Source organism: Cervus canadensis, chromosome 19, assembly GCF_019320065.1.
Source record: "Cervus canadensis isolate Bull #8, Minnesota chromosome 19, ASM1932006v1, whole genome shotgun sequence".
Lineage (NCBI taxonomy): Eukaryota > Metazoa > Chordata > Mammalia > Artiodactyla > Cervidae > Cervus > Cervus canadensis.
The window spans coordinates 12,235,974-12,257,350 of NC_057404.1; the positions used below are offsets into that span (position 1 = coordinate 12,235,974).

Consider the following 21,377-nt stretch of genomic DNA (forward strand, 5'->3'; position numbering starts at 1 on the left):
TGGTAAAGTATCTTCCTGCAATGCAGGAGACCTGGGTTCAGTCCCTGGGTTGGGAAGATCCTCTGGAGAGGGAAATGGCAACCTGCTCCAGTACACTTGCCTGGAAAATTCCATGGATGGAGGAGCCTGGTAGGCTACAGTCCATGGGATCGCAGAGTCGGACACGACTGGGCGACTTCATTTTACATTCATTACCAGACACATCCACAACTGAGGGTCATTTATAATTTGGCACAGCCTCTTCATTCTTTCTGGAGAGATTAATAATTGCCCTCTGCTCTTCCCCAATAGCATGTTGGACACCTTACGACCTGGAGGACTCATCATCTGGTGTCATATCTTTTTGCCTTTTCATACTGGTCATGTGGCTTTGTGGCAAGGATACTGGTGAGGGTTGCCATTTCCTCTTCCAGTGGCCCATGTTTTGTCAGAACTCTTCACTACTACCCAAATGTCTTGTGTGGCCCTGCGCGGTATTGCTCATACATTCACTGAGTTATGGGATCCCTTTCACGGCCATTTGAACAGGGATATATCTCATTATGTTCTTGATTTGCATTTCCCTGATGATTGGTGACACTGAGCAACTTTCACGTACCTGTTGACCATCTGCATGTTTTTTTTGGAAGTGTGTACATTCAGGTGCTGTTCCCATTTTTTAATCAGATTGATTTTCTGCTCTTTAATTGTATGAGTTTCTTATATATTTTGGGTATTAACCCCTTATTAAATATTCTATTTGTAAATATTTTCTTCCATTATGTAGTTGCTTTTTCATTTTGGTAACTCATTCTTTTGCTGTGTGGAGTTTTTTTTTAATTTTATACAGTCCCACACTTTTTTATTTTTGGTGTGGTATATTTTCTTCTCAGACTTCTACAGTTTCAGGTCCTATGATTAAGTATTTAAACTATTTTTGAGTTAACGTTCATGACTGGTTTATGGTAGGAATCCTAGTTCATTCTGCTGAAGTTTACCCAGTTTTCCCAAAATAATTTAGCAAAGAGACTCTCCTTTTCCCAATTAGTACTTTTGATTGTTTCATCAGTATGAGCTGACTTCATGTGCAAGGGACTATTTCTGGGCTGTAAATTCTGTTCCATTGCTTAGTGTGTATATTTTTATACTCGTACCACATTGTTTTGATTTCTATAGCTTGGTAGCAATCAGGATGTCTGATATAAGCCTCTGGTTTGGTTTCCCTCAAGCTTACTTTGGAGATTTGGGGTCTTTTGTGGTTCCCTAAGAATTTTAAGATGCTTTTTTTTTTTCTGTGAAAAATGTCATTGAAATTTTAATCTAATTTGCATTGATATAGTTTGAATTTAATTCAAGTATTTAGGTTTAAGTAGTATGAACATTTTAACAATATTTATTCAATTCATGAACACATGGTAGCCTCCAACTTCTTGTGTATTCTTTAATATTTTTCATCAAATTCTTACAGTTTTCAATGTACAGATCTCTCACCTCCTTGTCTAAATTTATTCCTAAGTACTTTATTGGTTTCAATGCTATTGTGAAGGGGATTATTTTCTTTGTTTCTTTTCCAGATGTTTCATTGTTAGTGTATAGAAATGCAGTTGATTTAAGTGTGTTGATTTTGTACCTGTAAACTTGTTGATTTTCTATGAATAAGATCTTATCATCTCCAAACAAAAATAATCTTACTTATTCCTAAGTAAAAAGAATAAAATTGCCTTCTGATGTTACTTTATCTAATTAAGCTCCCAGAATCTTAACTGCATGACTATAGCACTCAAGCCTGCTCAATGATCAGCAGTAAAAATGATTCCCAAACAATTAAACAATGCTTACTTAGAAATTTCACTGATAGCTGTTGAGCTTTTGTGGGATTCATTTTCAATTCTCTGACATGCATATGTCTTAGCTTGGTAAGCATTGTACCTACTACTTCATACTTTCTATATCTAATATTGTCATTAATTCAGTGGGTCAATATGATACCTTTTGAAATTGAGAAATATTTATGGCCCTTATGGGCTAAATTATAATAGAGAGTTGGAAAGTTCACATATGTCTAAGGCAACAAGTTTAACATATAAGCTATCTCTGCCAGATGAAAAGAAAACCAGTTAGGCTATTTTCAGTCTAGTTTAATGTAGAAGGAAAGCATAACTTCCTTGTGCAGTATCTGCATTTCAATTGCATTAAACTGAATTCATTAACTACAATAAAGAGACCATATATGAAATAATAGCGAGTTATTGTTACTATATTTATTCCTCCACCTGTCATATATTTACATTGGTCAAATTAGAGGATTAAGAGTAGATGTCACACCACAGAAGCTGGGACGAGAGAAAAGCCTGCCAAAGGTAAAGCTTCCTAATTGACTCTGCTCCTTCCCTTCTTTCTGCAAAGTCTTGCTGGGAGTCCCTTGACCTCTGAGGTGCACTATATGGGACAGAGGGAAGTCCATTCTGATTCTGTTTTGGGGTTAAAGCCCAGAATAGCTTCTGGAGCTCCTTGGAGCTCCAGGGAACATGAGATTCAAATATCTGTTTAAATCCTGATTTCACCAAGGATTGTGTAATCTTGAGCAAGTTATTTAGTGGCTTCCAGGCGTTGAATGTCCACTGTGTTCCAGGAACTTCGTGTTTATCATTTCGTTTAATTTCTCACAGTAACTCTGAAAGGTAGATCATTCTACCCCCTTTCTGCACAAAACCTAGGAGGCATTGTGCAGGCAGAAATGTTCTTGTATTTGAGACTTAGACTGTCTCCATTTGAATCCTTTCATGGGACCTTGGATAGGTTTAATCTTTTGTGTTTTAAATCTTTTTATGTGTAAAGTTGGATAATTCACCTACTTTCAAGGCTTGTTGTGAGGTCAAATGGAGGAGTACATGACATGTTTGGGTGCGTGTGTGTGTGTGTGTGTGATGTCATTAAGTAACCTCTGAAAACTACAACAAAAGTGGATGTATTAGGAATCAAGAATCCATATTACTTGAAATTTTGCTTGTGGCATTAATCCAATCATGTCATTTTTTTTTTTTTTCTATTCTTGCAAACCTCACTCAAGATTCAGAGTCAGTTCAAAGTGTTTTTGTTGTTGTTGTTAAATTCTGTCTTACAATTAACCACCAGCAAAACTGAGGAGGTAGGAGCAAGCTTCTGTCCCATAGGCCATCACAGTTTGGGCACACACTCGCATATGCCATTCCAAAAGGAAAAGTGATATATTTTAAAAAGAAGAACGGAGGCTTTGAGCCATAAAGTAGACAATGCCCACTAAAAGTATTATTTTTCACGGTGTTCTCTTTGCTCAAACATTTGTGACATATTGATTACACGTCTATTTTTTGTAATTTAGAGCCCATGCTACACCATTGAGCATATCTGTATTCTGAAGACTAATAAGGAGAAAAGGGGATATACAGTTAAGGCTTATCCTCTGTTCCATTTTTACTGGAAAGGAAAAAGAAATGGATTCCAATCATTTAGAAAATAAAAAAAAAAAAATTTGAAAAACTATTTCACACCAAATTTTCACTTGCAGCTACTGAATATTAACCTGTATGCAAGTAAAAGTAGCAATAATGGGCTGCTACTTTAGAAGCTAGGGAGATGATATTTGTTAACTCAGAAGCAATCAAAAGAATAACTTTTTCTTTTCTAGGCCCCCACCCACCCATCTGGACCCATGGGTAGCAAAAATGTTGGCTATCCTTCATCTGATATTGGTCCTATGTCCTTCTATCCATTTTACACATCTGCATTTTTAAGCCAAATTTTTAAAAGTATATTAAAGAATCTGCCTGCAGTGTAGGAGCCCCAGGTTTAATCTATGGGTCAGGAACATCCTCTAAAGAGAATGGCTACCCACTCAGGTATTCTTTCCTGGGGAAATCCATGGACAGAGGAACGTGACAGGCTACAGTTTGTGGGGTCACAAAGAGTTGGGTGGGCACGACTGATCAAATCTCTGTGTGTCTGAAGAAGAAAATTTTGTGTCAGCACTAAATTTCTACCTTTCATTGTTAATTTAAATACTGGAAATTATTTCATTTGATTATACCAAAAAGATCCTCAAGTTCTAGAAATATGCACCAACTATAATTGCTACATAAATTAAGCATATTGAAAACCCATAAACCACATATTTTTATACTAATGACATTTCCCTTAACTCAACAATGAGTCTGATTTTAGGAAAAAGCTTCTCCTTATTTCTTTGTAAAGATATATGTTACAGTTTTAAATAAAAATAAACCTGTTACTAAATAAACAATTTTTTGTTGTTGTTTCATTACTAAGTTGTGCCCACATCTTTGCCACCCCATGGGCTGTAGCCTGCCAGCCTTCTCTATCCTTGGGATTTCCCAGGCATGAATACTGGAGTGGGTTGCCGTTTCCTTCCCCCAGGGAAACTTCCTGACCCAGGGATTGAATCTACATCTCCTGCTTATCTGGTGAATACTTTATCACTTTTACCACTTCTTTGCTACCTGGATTCTTTACCAGGGAATTTGTGGAAAAATTATGAAACTGAGATAAACCAATTTTTTTTTTTTTTTTTAATTACAATCATGAGAAATGTTCCTAATGTTTAACAGCCTGTAGGGTATGGATCCTGTCAGTCACAATGGACACTGTCTGGAATTAATACTGTAAAAATGTGATCTGGCTATGGCTAGCTATTGATAGCTTATGGAGAAAGATGTCAGATTCATGATCTCCTAAGAAGAAGAATTAACTTTGGGACCAGGGACCAGTCTTGATCACTCAAAAGCTTTTGTGTAGCAAAGTTTTATTAAAGTATACAAAGGGACAGAGAAAACTTTTGACACAGCCATCAGAACGGGGGCGGAGCATGCCCCGTCACTAGTCTTAGCAAGGGAGCGACACACTTTGTTTAATTGGTTATTCAGTTCAGTCTCTCAGTCGTGTCTGACTCTTTGTGAGCCCATGAACCAAGCACGCCAGGCCTCCCCGTCCATCACTAACTCCCGGAGTTCACCCAAACCCATGTCCATTGAGTCGGTGATGCCATCCAGCCATCTCATCCTCCGTCGTCCCCTTCTCCTCCTGCCCCCAATTCCTCCCAGCATCAGGGTCTTTTCCAGTTAGTCAACTCTTCGCATCAGGTGGCCAAAGTATTGAAGTTTCAGTATCAACATCAGTCCTTCCAATGAACTCCAAGGACTTATCTCCTTCAGGATGGACTGGTTGGATCTCCTTTCAGTTCAAGGGACTCTCAAGAGTCTTTTCCAACACCACAGTTCAAAAGCATCATTCTTCACAGTATAACTCTCACATCCATACATGACCATTGGGAAAAACACAGCCTTGACCAGATGGACCTTTGTTGGCAAAGTAATGTCTCTGCTTTTTAATATGCTGTCTAGTTTGGTCATAACCTTCCTTCCAAGGAGCAAGCGTGTTTTAATTTCATGGATGCAATCACAATCTGCAGTGATTTGGGAGCCCTCCAAAATAAAGTCAGCCACTGTTTCTGCTGTTTCCCCATCTATTTGCCAGGAAGTGATAGGACCGGATGCCATGATATTCGTTTTCTGAATGTTTAGCTATAAGCCAACTTTTTGAGTCTCCTCTTTCACTTTCATGAAGAGGCTCTTTAATTCTTCACTCTCTGCCATAAGGGTGGTGTCATCTGCATATCTGAAGTTATTGATATTTCTCCCAGCAATCTTAATTCCAGCCTGTGCTTCCTCCAGCCCAGGGTTTCTCATGATGTCCTCTGCATATAAGTTAAATAAGCAGGGTGGCGATATACAGCCTTGACGTACTCTTTTTCCTATTTGGAACCAGTCTGTTGTTCCATGTCCAGTTCTAACTGTTGCTTCCTGACCTGCATACAGGTTTCTCAAGAGGCAAGTCAGGTGATCTGGTATGCCCATCTCTTTCAGAATTTTCCATAGTTTATTGTGATCCACACAGTTAAAGGCTTTAGCATAGTCAGTAAAGCAGAAATAGATGTTTTTCTGGAACTCTCTTGCTTTATCAATGATCCATCGGATGTTGGCAATTTGATCTCTAATTCCTCTGCCTTTTCTAAATCCAGCTTGAACAATTGGAAGTTCAAGGTTTGCATATTGCTGAAGCCTGGCTTGGAGAATTTTGAGTATTACTTTACTAGCGTGGGAGATGAGTGCAATTGGGTGGTAGTTTGAGCATTCTTTGGTATTGCCTTTCTTTGGGATTGGAATGAAAACTGACCTTTTCCAGTCCTGTGGTCACTGCTGAGTTTTCCAAATTTGCTGGCACATTGAGTGCAGCACTTTCACAGCATCATCTTTCAGGATTTGAAATAGCTCAACTGGAATTCCATCACCTCCACTAGCTTTGTTCATAGTGATGCTTCCTAAAGCCCATTTGACTTCACATTCCAGGATGTCTGTCTCTAGGTGGCTGATCACACAATAGTGATTATCTGGGTCATAAAGATCTTTTTTGTACAGTTCTTCTGTGTATTCTTGCCACCTCTTCTTAATATCTTCTGCTTCTGTTAGGTCCCTACAATTTCTGTCCTTTATTGAGCCCATCTTGGCATGAAATGTTCCCTTGGTATCTCTAATTTTCTGGAAGAGATCTCTAGATTTTCCCATTCTATGGTTTTCCTCTGTTTCTTTGCTTGAACACTGAGGAAGCCTTTCTTATCTCTCCTTGCTATTCTTTAGAACTCTGCATTCAAATGAGTATATCTTTCCTTTCTTCCTTTGCTTTTTGCTTCCCTTCATTTCACAGCTATTTGCAAGGCCTCCTCAGACAGCCATTTTACTTTTTTGCATTTCTTTTTCTTGGGGATGGTCTTGATTCCTGTTTCCTGTACAGTGTCACAAAGCTTTATCCATAGTTCATCAGGCACTCTATCAGATCTAGTCCCTTAAATCTATTTCTCACTTCCACTGTATAGTCATAAGCGATTTGATTTAGGTCATACCTGAATGGTCTAGTGGTTTTCTCCACTTTCTTCAATTGCAGTTTGAATTTGGCAATAAGGAGTTCATGATCTGAGCTACAGTCAGCTCCTGGTGTTGTTTTTGCTGACTGTATAGAGCTTCTCCATCTTTAGCTGCAAAAAATATAATCAATCTGATTTTAGTTTCAACCATCTGGTAATGTCCATGTGTAGAGTCTTCTCTTGTATTGTTGTAAGAGGGTATTTGTTATGACCAGTGCATTCTCTTGGCCAAACTCTATTAACCTTTGCCCTGCTTTATTCCGTACTCCAAGGCCAAGTTTGCCTGTTACTCCAGGTGGTTTTTACTTCCTACTTTTGCATTCCAGTCCCCTATAATGAAAAGGACATCTTTTTTGGATGTTAGTTCTAGAAGATCTTATAGGTCTCCATAGAATTGTTCAAATTCAGCTTCTTCAGCGTTACTGGTCGGGGCATAAACTTGTATTACCGTGATATTGAATGGTTTGCCTTGTTAACGAACAGAGATTGTTCTGTCGTTTTTGAGATTGCATCCAAGTATTGCATTTCAGACTCTTTTGTTGACTATGATCACTACTCCATTTCTTCTAAGGGATTCCTGCCCACAGTAGTAGATATAATGGTCATCTGTGTTAAATTCACGAGTTCCAGTCCATCTTAGTTCGCTGATTCCTAGAATGTCAATGTTCCCCCTTGTCATCTCCTGTTTTACCAATTCCAATTTGCCTTGACACATGGACCTAACATTCCAGGTTCCTATGCAATATTGTTCTTTGCAGCATCAAACCTTGCTTCTATCACCAGTCCCATTCACAACTGGGTGTTGTTTTTGCTTTGGCTCCATCCCTTTATTCTTTGTGGAGTTATTTCTCCACTGATCTCCAGTAGCATATTGGGCACCTACCCACCTGGGGAGTTTATCTTTCAGTGTCCTATCTTTTTGCCTTTTCATACCGTTCATGGTTATTACAGTAACCGTTATATAATTATATTACAGTATAATTGGTTATTACAGTTAATGAAAAGAATGTCTCAAGGTTATAAAGGTCTTACTAGAACTGTTCCCACAATTTACATTTTAAAATGCAGGATTAGAGCTAACAATAGAAAGATCTTTCCAAACCCACTCCCACAATATACATTTTAAGATAACAGGATTAGTCAGAAGGTTCTCAAGAAGGAGAACATGTCCTCAAGCAGGAGACATTGTTGTCATATAATGCTTAGTACAGAGTTTAATCTGAGTTGCTTTGTTGTGTATTCATCAACTCTGGGTTAAAAAAAAAATGTTTTGTGTGACTAAGACTAAGGAATATAGGGGAAAAAAAAAAAAATTGTCCGTTTTTCCTTGAGAACTCCAGACCTGTGCCGCCTCCTTGAGAGACCCAGACTCCTCTCTCCTCAGCATCCGGGGACCCCCAATTGTTATCAACCAACCTAGAAATTGACTCTCTCATTCCCTATTTTTCTTTTAGGAGAATTATGTTGCCAAGGGAAAGGAGCATAGTTTTCATTCCATAACTACTCCCTGCTCTTGAGGGGTGTAGTCCCTAAATTGTTGAGGCATCATACTCTCCTAACCCTCACACTGAGGGTCTCTGTCAGGGGCCCCAGGTAATAGTTGGAGGAGGCTGTGGTGAAGGAGGAAACAGGACAGGCTCCATCTTGAAAGCAGGACTCCATCTTGGGCTGGACTGTGGACTTTGAGCTCTATGACCAGTATTTATGGAAACTACATACCGACTGGAAAACCAGGCCCCTGGAAGGAAGAGCCCCAGGGCTCTCTGTCACCTAAGACAATACCCTAATTATCTGTGTAACCGAATAAAATCATGCATTCTATTATGCTTATTGTGGTATGACCACAGGCCTATTGATAATTGTCCACTGTTAACTACCTAGAATTAAGACATATGAATCACGGGTTAACTTTGATTGTATCTTTCTTTTTCCTTTGTTCAGATTAGTTTCAGGGAACCTTATACACTTAGGGTATATAAGGTTTTCACAAAAACTGGTCGGGATCCTTGGCCAAGAGGAGACTCTGCCTTGGGCCCGCCGGTGAAATAAACTGCACTCCACTATCCGCACTGTCCTTCTGAGTGAGTTTGTTTCCTGGAACGCGTGGCTTCAACAGCGGCACTCTCTGTTCCCCTTCTGATGTCTATGTCAGAAGCTTTCTCTGTCCCTTTTTATACTTAAATAAAACTCTGCTGCACAAAAGCTCTTGAGTGATCAAGCCTAGTCCCTGGTCCTGAAGCTAAATCTTCTTCAGAGATCATGAATCTGACATCATGACATTAAGTAAGTAAGATGTCACCATGCCCAAAATATTATACTCCAGGCATTAATTACTTTTAAACTTTGAATGCAAATCTCATAAGATGTGGAGATCTTATTTTGAGTCTAATGCTGCTGCTGCTGCTGCTAAGTCACTTCATTCGTGTCCGACTCTGTGCGACCCCATAGACAGCCCACCTGGCTCCTCTGTCCCTGAGATTCACCAGGCAAGGCAAGAATACTGGAGTGGGTTGCCATTTCCTTCTCCAATGCACGAAAGTGAAGTCTCCCAGTCATGTCTGACTCTTAGGGACCCCATGGACTGTAGCCTACCAGGGTCCTCCATCCATGGGATTCTCCAGGCAAGAATACTGGAATGGGTTGCCATTGCCTTCTCCGTCTTCTAGGCTAATAGTTTTTAAATATTAATATGTATAAAAATCTTCTGAATATCTGTTAAAGTTACAGATTCCCAAAGCCAGTCTTCACAAAGTCTGAAGTTGAATCAGACAAATCCTAGATTACAGAACTATCAAACCCTTTAGGGAAGTTTGATATGATTTGGACAAAAACTCCTCTATACCATGCTGATCTTAAACCCCATCTTCCACATGCTTATAATATTGATTTCTATCAACTCAAGCGATATAAGAATATTGTTTGATCCCTTACTAAGTGTCCTAATCCCAGATCAGGTCAGAACTCTATTCTGCTGCCACTTGAATAAAAGGAAAAAGATGATTTATTGGCAGAAACCAAGCAGTTTTAAAGGAGTGGGGTGAGGTAAGAGAGACAGAAAACAAACTTTCCTTTTAAGAATGGATGAATGTAACTGGTCTTGATTTCTCAGGATCTTTTTAATGCAGCCTATCCCCTTTTTGTCAGATCAATTTTACATTAGAAACTTCTCATATAATTAGATATTTTAAATGACTGTACAGGAGCATTTAAGTGGCTTTTTCTGTCTATGTTTTTTGAACTTTTCTCCTTTTCAAAGACAAACATGCTTCTTAGTCTTTTATTTATCAATTCTTAAGCACCTTAAGGAAATAATAAAACAATGATAACCATATATTAGCAAGATTACCATGACCTATCCCAGTCTAATTTTTTAAATAAAATCATGTGAACTAAAAGATCTTGCAAAGGAACATTTCCTTGACCATTTATTGAATAGTCAGTGATCATGTTTTCTGAAAAGTAGTCTTCAATTTTTTTTTTTTTTCTTCTTTGGGGTGGAGGTTAATTTCAGTTAATGTCAGGCATATGAGTCCTTTGAAAGTATACCTAGCTTTGCCCAATTTTCATGTAAGCACAGAGTTCATGATTTTTATTGCCTACATTTATTCTAATAAACATGTATGACTAAAGTTCTAACATAAGATAGATAAAGTCTTTCAATATATTTCAAATGAAGTCTATTACATTAATATTTAAAGAAGTGTTTAAAACTGAAATGGGAAATAATAGTTTTCTTAATAATAATGGGCTCTTCCTGATTACAGTGACTTCTTATACATTATAATTTGTTTTGCTATGAGGAAATTTTCAAAAAAAATATATGGATAAAAAGATAAAAAGAACTTTAAGTTAACTAGTATGTGAACTTTTAATAGAATGTGATTATCTTGCATAAACAGTCCAATCTAACAAACACAATTATTTATTGGGAACTAGAAATAAGTGTTTGGTTCCAAATCTGAAACAATCACATATTTAAACCTAATTTAAAACAATCCGTAAAACAATGAGTGGTTTGTGAACTTTAATGTATCTAATTTTGAAGTTGTTAGAATCAGCTTGAGTCTTTCTGGGATCATCAGATCCGTTATTTTGACTTTCTTTTGATGTCCACACAATCACTAACAGAATAAAACATTGAGGAGATTTGGGCTTGGGAATTAATCTGAAGGATGTTGATAAATAAATAAAGAATGAAAGTTTCATGGTTTTTCATGTCTAACTTCTCAGTAAAGCCAATCCATTAATTACAAATAGTGAAATGAAAGTGAAAGCAAAAGTGTTAGTTGCTCAGTTGCATCCAACTCTTTGCGACCCCATGAACTGTAGCCCCGCCAGGCTCCTCGGTCCTTGGGATTCTCCAGGCAAGAATACTAGAGTGTATTGCCATCCCCTTCTCCAGAGGATCTTCCTGATCCAGGGATTAAACCCAGGTCTCCCGAATTGCAGGTAGATTCTTTACTGCCTGAGCCACCAGAGAAGTCCCTATGAAGGCTAAGAAATCCTATAATCTTCAATATTCAAGTTGAAGGCTCAAGAAAACAGTGGTGAAGTTCTAGCCTAAGTCCACTGGCCTGAGTACAAAGGGAACCAATGCGTAAGTCCCAGTCAGAGTTTGAAAGGTCAAGAACAAAGGAAGCTATTGGTGTAACTCTTGGTTCTTCTGCCAAAAAAAAAAAAAAAAAGGCAGAGGTCCTAGCTCAAAGACATTCAGACAAAGAGCAAATTCTTACTTCCTCATCCTTTTTGTTCTATTCATACCCTGAGTAGACAAGTGATGCTCACGTGCTTTAGGGAGGGCATTTGCTTTACTCAGTCTACCAATTCAAATGCTAATCCTTTCTGTAACATCCTTATAGACATACCTAGAAAGAATGTTTTGCCAAATATCTGGGCACAACATGTCCCAGTGAAGTTGACGTAAAATTAACCATCACAACCCACCCCTTTGTCAACCTGATACTCAAATGTATGTTCTAAAGTCATATTAAATCTGCAAACAAAGACAGTAACAAGGTCATAATTCCACCTGACATGATACACATACTGTGTGTATTCTTAGCAATTTAGTGACTGTTGTTTCTTCTGTAAGATCTAGCCAACAGAGAAGAGCTATCACGGAGTTCTTCAAGGATGCCTGGACAACACTCGAAAATTAATTTCTCACAATATTGGCAAAAAGTACATATTCTGTGCCCTGCCTATACTGGTGAGTAGGTCTAAATGACAAACCCCACCCTAAAATTACAATCTCCCTAAATCTTTGAATTCCTGTGTGTGTGCATACTCAGTTGTGTAGGACACTCTGCCACCCCATAGACTGAGCCCACCAGCCTCCTCTGTCCATGGGATTCTCCAGGCAAGAATACTGGAGTGGGTTGTCATTTCCTTCTCCAGGGGATCTTCCTGACTCAGGACTTCCAGCTGGTGCTAGCAGTAAAGAAATCACCTGCCAATGCAGGAGACATAAGAGATGTGGGTTCAATCCTTGGGTCAGGAAGACCCTCTGGAGGAGGTCATGGTAACCCACTCTGGTATTCTTGCCTGGAGAATCCCATGGATGGAAGAGCCTGGTGGGCTACAGTCCATAGGGCCACAGTCAGACACCACTGAAGTGACTTAGCACTCATACATAGGTCTAAAACAAAGAGGGGTAACAGGAGTGGGTCCTGAGGAGAATCAGCATTTTTTGTAACTGCTTCAGGCAAAAACACACTACAGTTTCTTCCAGCAATGCAGAGTTAACCTCCTCAGATGGGAATGGAAAGGCTAATACTTCTAGGGCTTTGGAAGGCCACTTCCACTGCAAAGAATGCTCATCAGTGTTTAGGGCCTCAGTATCCCCAGCTTCATCAGGGTCATGTCTCCATCCTAAGTTACAGGATCTCATTCTTACCCCATCAATGCCCTCAAATTAGTAGTAAAGACCCTGGGAGGCTGGGAGTTCAACTTATATTTTAATTATGAGAGTCTGTTCTGGATTTGATTCTCAGCAATCTCATCCCTGCAGCTATAGGAAATAAGTATCTTCTTCAGGGCATATTAATAAAGGTCATATATTTGGTGCTTGATTGGGAATTCAAATCTCTGTGCTCATCCTTTTCCTTTATGACTTTGTCCAGCAACATTAGGAACAATCATCTAACCCCATTATATTTTTCTGAAAATTTTCAAAAGTATCATAAACACAGTCACCCAGCTTCTTGCTTTTTATAAGTCATCAATTAGAAGTATCCAATGAAGATATTTTATGTATTTCTCTTGCTGGTTCACCTCATGGGCTATCAGTGCTCCATAATTACAGACAATAAACTCCTTAGCATCTTTAAACCTAATTAGATCCTCAATTCCAAAACCCCCAGAACCAATTCCATAAATGTATCTTTAGTTATTATTTTTCTGCTCTTTTCAAAAATTAATTTTATTGGAGTTTAGTTGATTTACAATGTTGTGTTAGTTTCTGCTCTGTGGTGCTAAGTCACTTTGGTTGTATCCAACTCTTGCTGACCCCATGGACTGTAGCCCACCAGGCTCCTTTGTCCATGGAATTCTCCAGGCAAGAATACTGGAGTGGGTTGCCATTTTCTCCTCTGGGGAATCTTCCTGACCCAAGGATCAAACCCACAGTGCCTGTAGATCCTGCATTGCAGGCAGATTTTTTACCACTGAGCCACTGTGGAAACTATAGTAAAGTGAATCAGTTATACATATACATAGATCCACTCTTTTTTAGATTCCTTTTCCATATAGGTGAGTACACAGTACTGAGTAGAGTTTCCTGTGCTATGCAGTAGGTTCTTATTAGTTATCTGCTTTATGTATAGTAGTCAGTATATGTCAATCCCAATTTTCCAGTTTATCACTACTCCTCTTTTCTATCTTAAAAAATGATGCAAGTGAACCTATTTAAAAAACTGAAATGGAATCACAGATGTAGAAAACAAGCTAAGACATATCTTTAAAATTATGTAATTATGTTCTTCTAGAACGATTCATATTATACTTTCAGTTCCCAAAGCAATATTAGCCATTTTTTCAGAGAAAAACCAATAGTATATACCTATATCTATACCTATATCTACATATCTATCTAATCTGTATATTTCCTCTATTTATCCATCTACCTATGTATCTATCTACCTATGTACCCACCTACCTTTGTAGAGAGAGAGAGAGAGATCGAGATCTTTTTCATAAGGAATTGGCTCATATGAGTATGGAGGTTACAAACTCCATATGAATATGGAGGGCCAAGAAAAAAAGATGGTATAGTGCCTGTCCAGTCCTAAAGGCCTGAGAACCAGCAGAACTGGTGATGCAAGTCCCAGACAGAGTCCAAAGGCTTAAGAACCAGGGGAACCAAATGTTTAAGTCTCAGCCTAAAAATGGGAGAAGGTCCCAGTTCAAGTAGCCAGAAAGAGAGGAAATTATTTCTTCCTTTCTGTTCCAGTCAGGCTCTCAAAAGATTGTATGTTGCCCACCCACATTGAGAAGAGTGATCTGCTTTATTCAGTCTACTGGTTAAATGCTAATCTCATCTGGAAGCACTCTCACAGACGCACCCAGAAATAATACTTGCCACGTATCTGGGCACCTCTTGTCCTTTTCAAAAGTGAAAGTGAAAGTTGCTCAGTAGTGTCCAGTGTCCAAGTCTTTGCGACCCCATGGCCTATACATTCCATGGAATTCTCTAGGCCAGAATACTGGAGTGGACAGCCTTTCCCTTCTCCAGGGTATCTTCCCAACAAACCAGGGATCAAACCCAGGTCTCTGCATTGCAACTGGATTCTTTACCAACTGAGGCACATAAAATTAACCATCATAGAATCCTCTGAAAAAATTCTTGATGATGCAGACAAACTTAATCATGTACTTGAGATGATTAAGAAATAGGAGGTACTGGATTTCCTTTAGGAAAATATAGCTAAATGCTTAATTAAATTAAAGCTAAATTTTAAAAATTAAATTAAAACTTGAATAAATGCTTAATTAATTTCACAGTAAAAATGCCAAAGATTTTACTGCAGTGTTTCTTCATAATATCAATGGAAATTCTCTAAAGATATATTATTTAGCTTGCAAATATTTATGATTTTTCATTCACTGCTTTCTTCCTCATCATCTTAACTTTAAGCCACCTAACAACTCATCATCATCATCTTTAGTGTGAGAAGACACATAAAAAGAAAAAAATCTCCTGTTAGCTAATATTGCTGTATTTTTTAAGATGAGGTGATTTTAAAAGTCTTCTATAACAGGTAGCTTACTGATGCCTTCCTTCTGCTTAGAGTTATCTCAATTAATTACTAAATCATATTACTTATATATTTTTAAAGGCAGAAAAATGTCATTGGCGCAGGAAAAATTGAACTGCCACAGAGACGGATGCAACTTTATTTAAATTATATTGTGTGCTCAGTCACTTCAGTCATGGCTGACTCTTTGTAACCCTATGTATTGTAGCCCCCAGGCTCTTCTGTCCATGGGATGTCCAGGCGAGAATACTCGACTGGTTTGCCATACCCACCTCCAAGTTATCTTCCCAGCTCAGGGACTGAACCTGCATCTCCTGCATCTCCTACATTGCAGATGATTCTTTACCTCTGAACCACCGGGTAAGCCTGTGGCTCAGTGGTAAAGAATAGGAAATTATATTAATAAAATATAAAATCTAGAGACCACAGACATCCAACAAGTCAAGTCATTAATAAGGCTGCTTCTACTGTGTTATACTTTATGTTGGTAGACTATCAACCACAGCTTCCATAAAGTTCATCTACATAATAGGGTAATAGTACCAGACAAAACTGTGATTTGAAAAGATACATGAACACTTATGTTCATACCAGCAGTATTTGCAATACCCAAGACACGGAAACAACCTAAATGTCCAACAACAGATGAATGGATAAAGAAGCTACGGTGTATGTTTACAGAAATGTTACTCAGTCATAAAAAAAGAATGACATAATGACAGCAACAAGGAAAAACCTGGAGATTATCATATTAAGCAAAGTACATCAGAAAGAGAAAGACAAATACCAGATATGTGAAATCGAAATGAAGGCACAGATGAACAAATGAACATATCTATAAAACAGAAACAGACTCACAGACATAGAGAACAGATTTGCAGTTGCCAGGGAAGGGGAGCATGGGGGAGGGAAGGTTTAGGAGCTTCGGATTAGTGGATGCAAACTGTTATATATAGGATAGATATACAGCAAGGTCCTACTGTATAATACAGGTAACAATATTCAATATCCTGTGATAGGCATAATGGAAAGAATATAAAAAATTATGTATATGTATATACAACTGAATCATTTTTTTGTATAGTGGAAATTAACACATATTGTAAATCAACTAAACTTTAATAAAGTATTTTAAAAAAACAATAGGTCTATAATAATATAGTGAATTTTGCTAATCATTTTCATATGGTATGACAGTCATTTATAATATACCAATATTAATCAGAATAATGTATTCATTCACAGAACAAGGAATATTTATCAAATTAAAAGTCCTTAATTTTATGTATTTAAATTTCTCTTTAAGAGCATTGGCTTAAATCTTCATATGTATGACTCTCCTAATTTTCTTGACTGTGATTTAAAAACTGTTGAATATATACAGTTCTACATTTAAACTGGAGAGGTCTAATTATGTGTGGTTTTAAATATTTTATGATTATCACATACATCTTTAATGTCCAGACATAAGGGGTGACTAAAACACAGAATACTTAATTAAGCCTGATATTTTTGTCTAGAATTTTCTTCATTTAATTTCCTATTCATTTTCTACAATATTTTAAGGTATGATTTAGTTGAATATTTGTTTCAGTAACTTTTATTTAGAAAACAATTATTTCTAGAAAACCAGAAAATAATTTTCAAAGTGTACATGCTCCTGGAGACAATTAACACATTCACTCTATCAGAAGAGACTCTGATGCTGGGAAAGACTGAGGGCAGGAGGAGAAGGGAGCGACAGAGGGTAAGGCGGTTGGACGGCATCATCAGCTCAATGGACATGAGTCTGAGCAAACTCCAGGAGATAGTGAAGGACAGGGAAGCCTGGCATGCTGCAGTCCATGGGATCACATAGAGTCAGACACGACTGAGTGACTGAACAACAATAATCGTATTGGAACCGACATTTGTGTCTCCTCACATCTGCTCAGGTCTAGTAGTGAGCCAGGCCACAGCCACTTTCTGGCTTTCTGGAAGGAAAGTCTGGAAGGACTCTAATGATAGCTCATACTTACAGTAACCATTCCCTCCTCATAAATTCTAGGCCACCTTTCAAATAGATTTAAGCAGTTGTACACTCCTGAAGACTTGCAAAGAGAGAGTGCTAACCCTCCGCAGTAGTAACATTGCACTTGTTGGAAATATGATTTTGCATATTGGTACCCGGAGAGTGGTACCCAGAAAGTCAGGTAACATAGCCTAGAAATGTGGGAGAATCATTGCCTTCTTGGCTAGTCTTAGACCAATAAAAGACATAAGTCAGGCAGAAGCCATCAGATAAATTGTTCTTCATGCCCCAAAGTACTGTCCCAAGATCTGTCAGGAGCTATTGATATCTCTAGAGGTATTTCACATGATCCAGCTCCCAACTGTATTTGTTGCAAAGCTGTGAGGGACTCTCTAACTCTTGTATTTGCTCTTTCACCATGCCTCACTTTATTTTGACTTTAACTCTCAGTTCCCATGAATTGCACTTCTAACAAAGAGTTAGCACACAAGATTTTGTTTCAGACTCTGTTTACTAGGCTACAGTCCATGGGATTGCAGAGTCGGACACGACTGAGAGACTTCACTTTAGCGTAAGAAAGCTTCAATTGGGAAAACGCCATTTCATTTATTTCCCAACTGAGAAGCACAGCTTTATAGAGTTATATTCCCTACATTGATTTCAGTAAAAATAATAATTTAGTAATAAGCCGATGTGGACTTAGTTGTGAGGATTTTTTTTCTGATTACATAATAACTGAGAAAAGTGAAAGTGAAAGTGAAGTCACTCAGTAATGTCCAACTCTTTGGGACCCCATGGACTGTAGTCTACCAGGTTCCTCCATCCTGGGGTTTTCCAGGCAAGGGTACTGGAGTGGGTTCCCATTTTCTTCTCCAGGGAATCGTCCCAACCCAGAGATTGAGCCCAGGTCTCCCATGTTGCAAGCAGATGCTTTACCGTCGGAACCACCAAGGAAGCCTGTATTGCTTACATTGATTTCAGTAAAAATAATAATTCAGTAATAAATTTATGTGGATTTAGTTGTGAGTTTTTTTTTTTCTGACTGCATAATAACTGGGAAGCAATAGCTTAAAAATGTGCATATTTAATACATGTGAGTGCTATCACATATAGAGTAATGTAAATAGCAATGCATTAGACTCTCAGCTAGGAGTATATGACTCTGAGAACTGAAGAAATGTACATCTACATATGGAGAGATAAAACTATCTTACATGAAGTAATTATTGAACAATTTAGCATTAAAACTGAGATATTAACTATCAGTGTAGTGGGGATTAATATAAAGTAGTGATCATTTAGCACATTGGAAATGACTTAAAAGCAAGCATAATGGTTCAAATATTTCTACTTTAGTAGTTGAAAAGCAACCAGAATGAGAATAGTCAAACTATCCCTTTGCCTCTAATGATCAGAGGCATGGCCAAGAAAGGACAAATTAAAATTAATAGGAGACAATAGCTCACATACAAGAACCATTTAAATATATGAAGTAACTGTATCAATTAACTAAAATAGAGGGAATTTTAATTCTAATAAAGTAGCTTAGATAAGCTAAAGCTCAAAGCATTGTTTAATGCAATGTATAATTCCTTATCAATTCTGAAACATCTCAAATTGATTTACTTAATTTTGACATTAATTATAATACCCTTAGATTCTCTGATTTTATTCAAAACATCTAATCAGCCTTAACCAATAAAAACAGGATTATTTTTCACTAATAATAATTATAGTGCCATTATTTGTATCTTTATTATAGGCTTTTATTTAATCTAGTAATTCAAAAAGTCAACTTTTTAATTTAAATATACCCATTTAAAATACTATTATTCTTATCAAATGAAACTGAAGATAAGAAAACTAAGCTATTGTTTACATTAAAAGTCAAAGTAAGCTTCTATTTTCAGATTTATTTAATATAAAAGCCCAGGCATTTAATCAACATTCTAATACTAGCCAGAAGTTCAAACTATGTCAAACTATGTGGTGATGGAGAAGACTCTTGAGAGTCCCTTGGACTGCAAGGAGATCCAACCAGTCCATCCTAAAGGAAATCAGTCCTGAATATTCATTGGAAGGACTCATGTTGAAGCTGAAACTCCAATATTTTGGCCATCTGATGCGAAGAGCTGACTCATTTGAATAGACCCTGATGCTGGGAAAGATTGAAGGGAGGAGGAGAAGGGGATGACAGAGGATGAGATGGTTGGATGGCATCACCGACTTGGTTGGATGGCATCACCGACTCAATGTACATGAGTTTGAGTAAACTCTGGGAGTTGGTGATGAACAGGGAGGCCTGGCATGCTGCAGTCCATGGGGTCGCAGAGTTGGATATGACTGAGAGGCTGAACTGAGTGGAACTGATACCATTCTTGGGCTTCCCCAAGGGCTCAGTGGTAAAGAATCCACCTGCAGTGCTTAGGAGATGCTTGAAGGATATATGGGTTCAATCTCTGAGTGGGGAAGATACCTTTCAGGAGGAAATGGCAACCCACTCCATTTCATCCTTTTACTCATTCTTGCCTGATAAATGCCATGGACAGAGGGGCCTGGTGGGTTACTGTCTATGGGCTCGCAAAAGTGTCGGAGACAACTGATTGACTAACACTTTCACTTTGGTATTAGAAGGTCACACAAATCAACATTTAAATTTTTCAATACAAAGTATTAAACATAGACAAAGATGTAATGAAAAGTGACTCTAATATCCTCTGCTGGGAAACCCTTAGGTCCATGAAAAGCAGTGAAAAAACCAAATGCCACTAGTAAGGAAGGGAGTAAAGGTAGTAAAGATAACCACAAATAACTTTAAAATAAGAATGCCTAATCAAGTGAAGATGCTTCCCTAGTGGTTCAGATGGTAAAGAATCTGCCTGTAATGGAGACCAGAGCTCAATCCCTGGGTTGGGAATAACATTGATAAACTATTGGTTGAAGCAGATATATGTGATATTACTCTAAAGACATAAAAATGAGAGGTATTTTCTTTGATATTTTCTCCCCAAATGGGGAAATAGTCTCCCCTTATTCAGTTAAATTGATTCCTTTTATTTTAACTCCCATTATGTTACTGAGTCTCAGTATTTATTGATGAGAATTTAACATATGCAAAATCAATAAATGTGATATACCACATTAACATAATGAAGGATAAAAAATCTTATATCATCTCAATAGAGGAAGAAAAAGACAATTTGACAAGATACAGGATACTTTCTTGATTAAAAAACAAAAAATAAACTTTAACAATTTAGGGCTAGAACAAATACACCTCAATAAGATAATGGACATGTAAGTCAAGTCAACAACTAACATCATACGTAATAGTAAAAAGTCAAAAGGCTATCCTTTAAGAGCAGTAACAAGACAAGGATCCCCATTCTCACCACTTCTATTCAAAGTAGTATCTGAAGTCCTAGCCAGAATAATTAGGCAAAACAGAAATACAAGGCATCCAAATCAGAAAGGACACATTAAAATTATCCATTTTCCTGATGACATGATCTCATATATAGTAAATCCTAGACTTCACCAAAAATCTGTTAGAAATAAAAAAAAAAAAAATTCAGCAATGTTTATAGATTCAAAATAAACATATCAAAATAAGCTGTGTTTCTTTTTTTAAATTGAGATATCAGTTCAGTTCAGTTCAGTTGCTCAGTCATGTCTGACTCTTTGTGACCCTATGGACTGCAGCACACAGGGCTCCCTGTCCATCACCAACCCCCAGAGTTTACTCAAACTCATGTCCATTGAGTCAGTGATATCATCCAACCGTCTTATTCCTGTCATCCCCTTCTCCTCCTGCCTTCAATCTTTCCCAGGATCAGAGTCTTTTCCAATGAGTCAGGTCTTCACATCAAGTGGCCAAAGTATTGGAGTTTCAGCTTCAACATCAGTCCTTCCAATGAATATTCAGGACTCATTTCCATTAGGATGAACTGGTTGCATCTCCTTGCAGTCCAAGGGACTCAAGAGTCTTCTCCAACATCACAGTTCCAAAGCGCTCAGCTTTCTCTATAGTCCAACTCTCACATCCATACATGACTACTGGGAAAATCATAACCTTGACTAGATGGACCTTTGATGGCAAAGTGATGTCTATGCTTTTTAATACTTTGTCTAGGTTGGTCATAACTTTTCTTCCAAGGAG

The 21,377-nt window shown here is 37.8% G+C and overlaps 1 long non-coding RNA gene across 1 annotated transcript; it reads left to right on the top strand.

The window, feature by feature from the left end:
• Window positions 1–240: 240 nt before the first annotated feature.
• On the top strand, window positions 241–16,465 carry LOC122422386. The gene is made up of 3 exons (XR_006263804.1): window positions 241–372; window positions 11,011–11,015; window positions 16,453–16,465. It is a non-coding gene; the product is annotated as an uncharacterized LOC122422386 (long non-coding RNA).
• The last annotated feature ends 4,912 nt before the right edge of the window (window positions 16,466–21,377 follow it).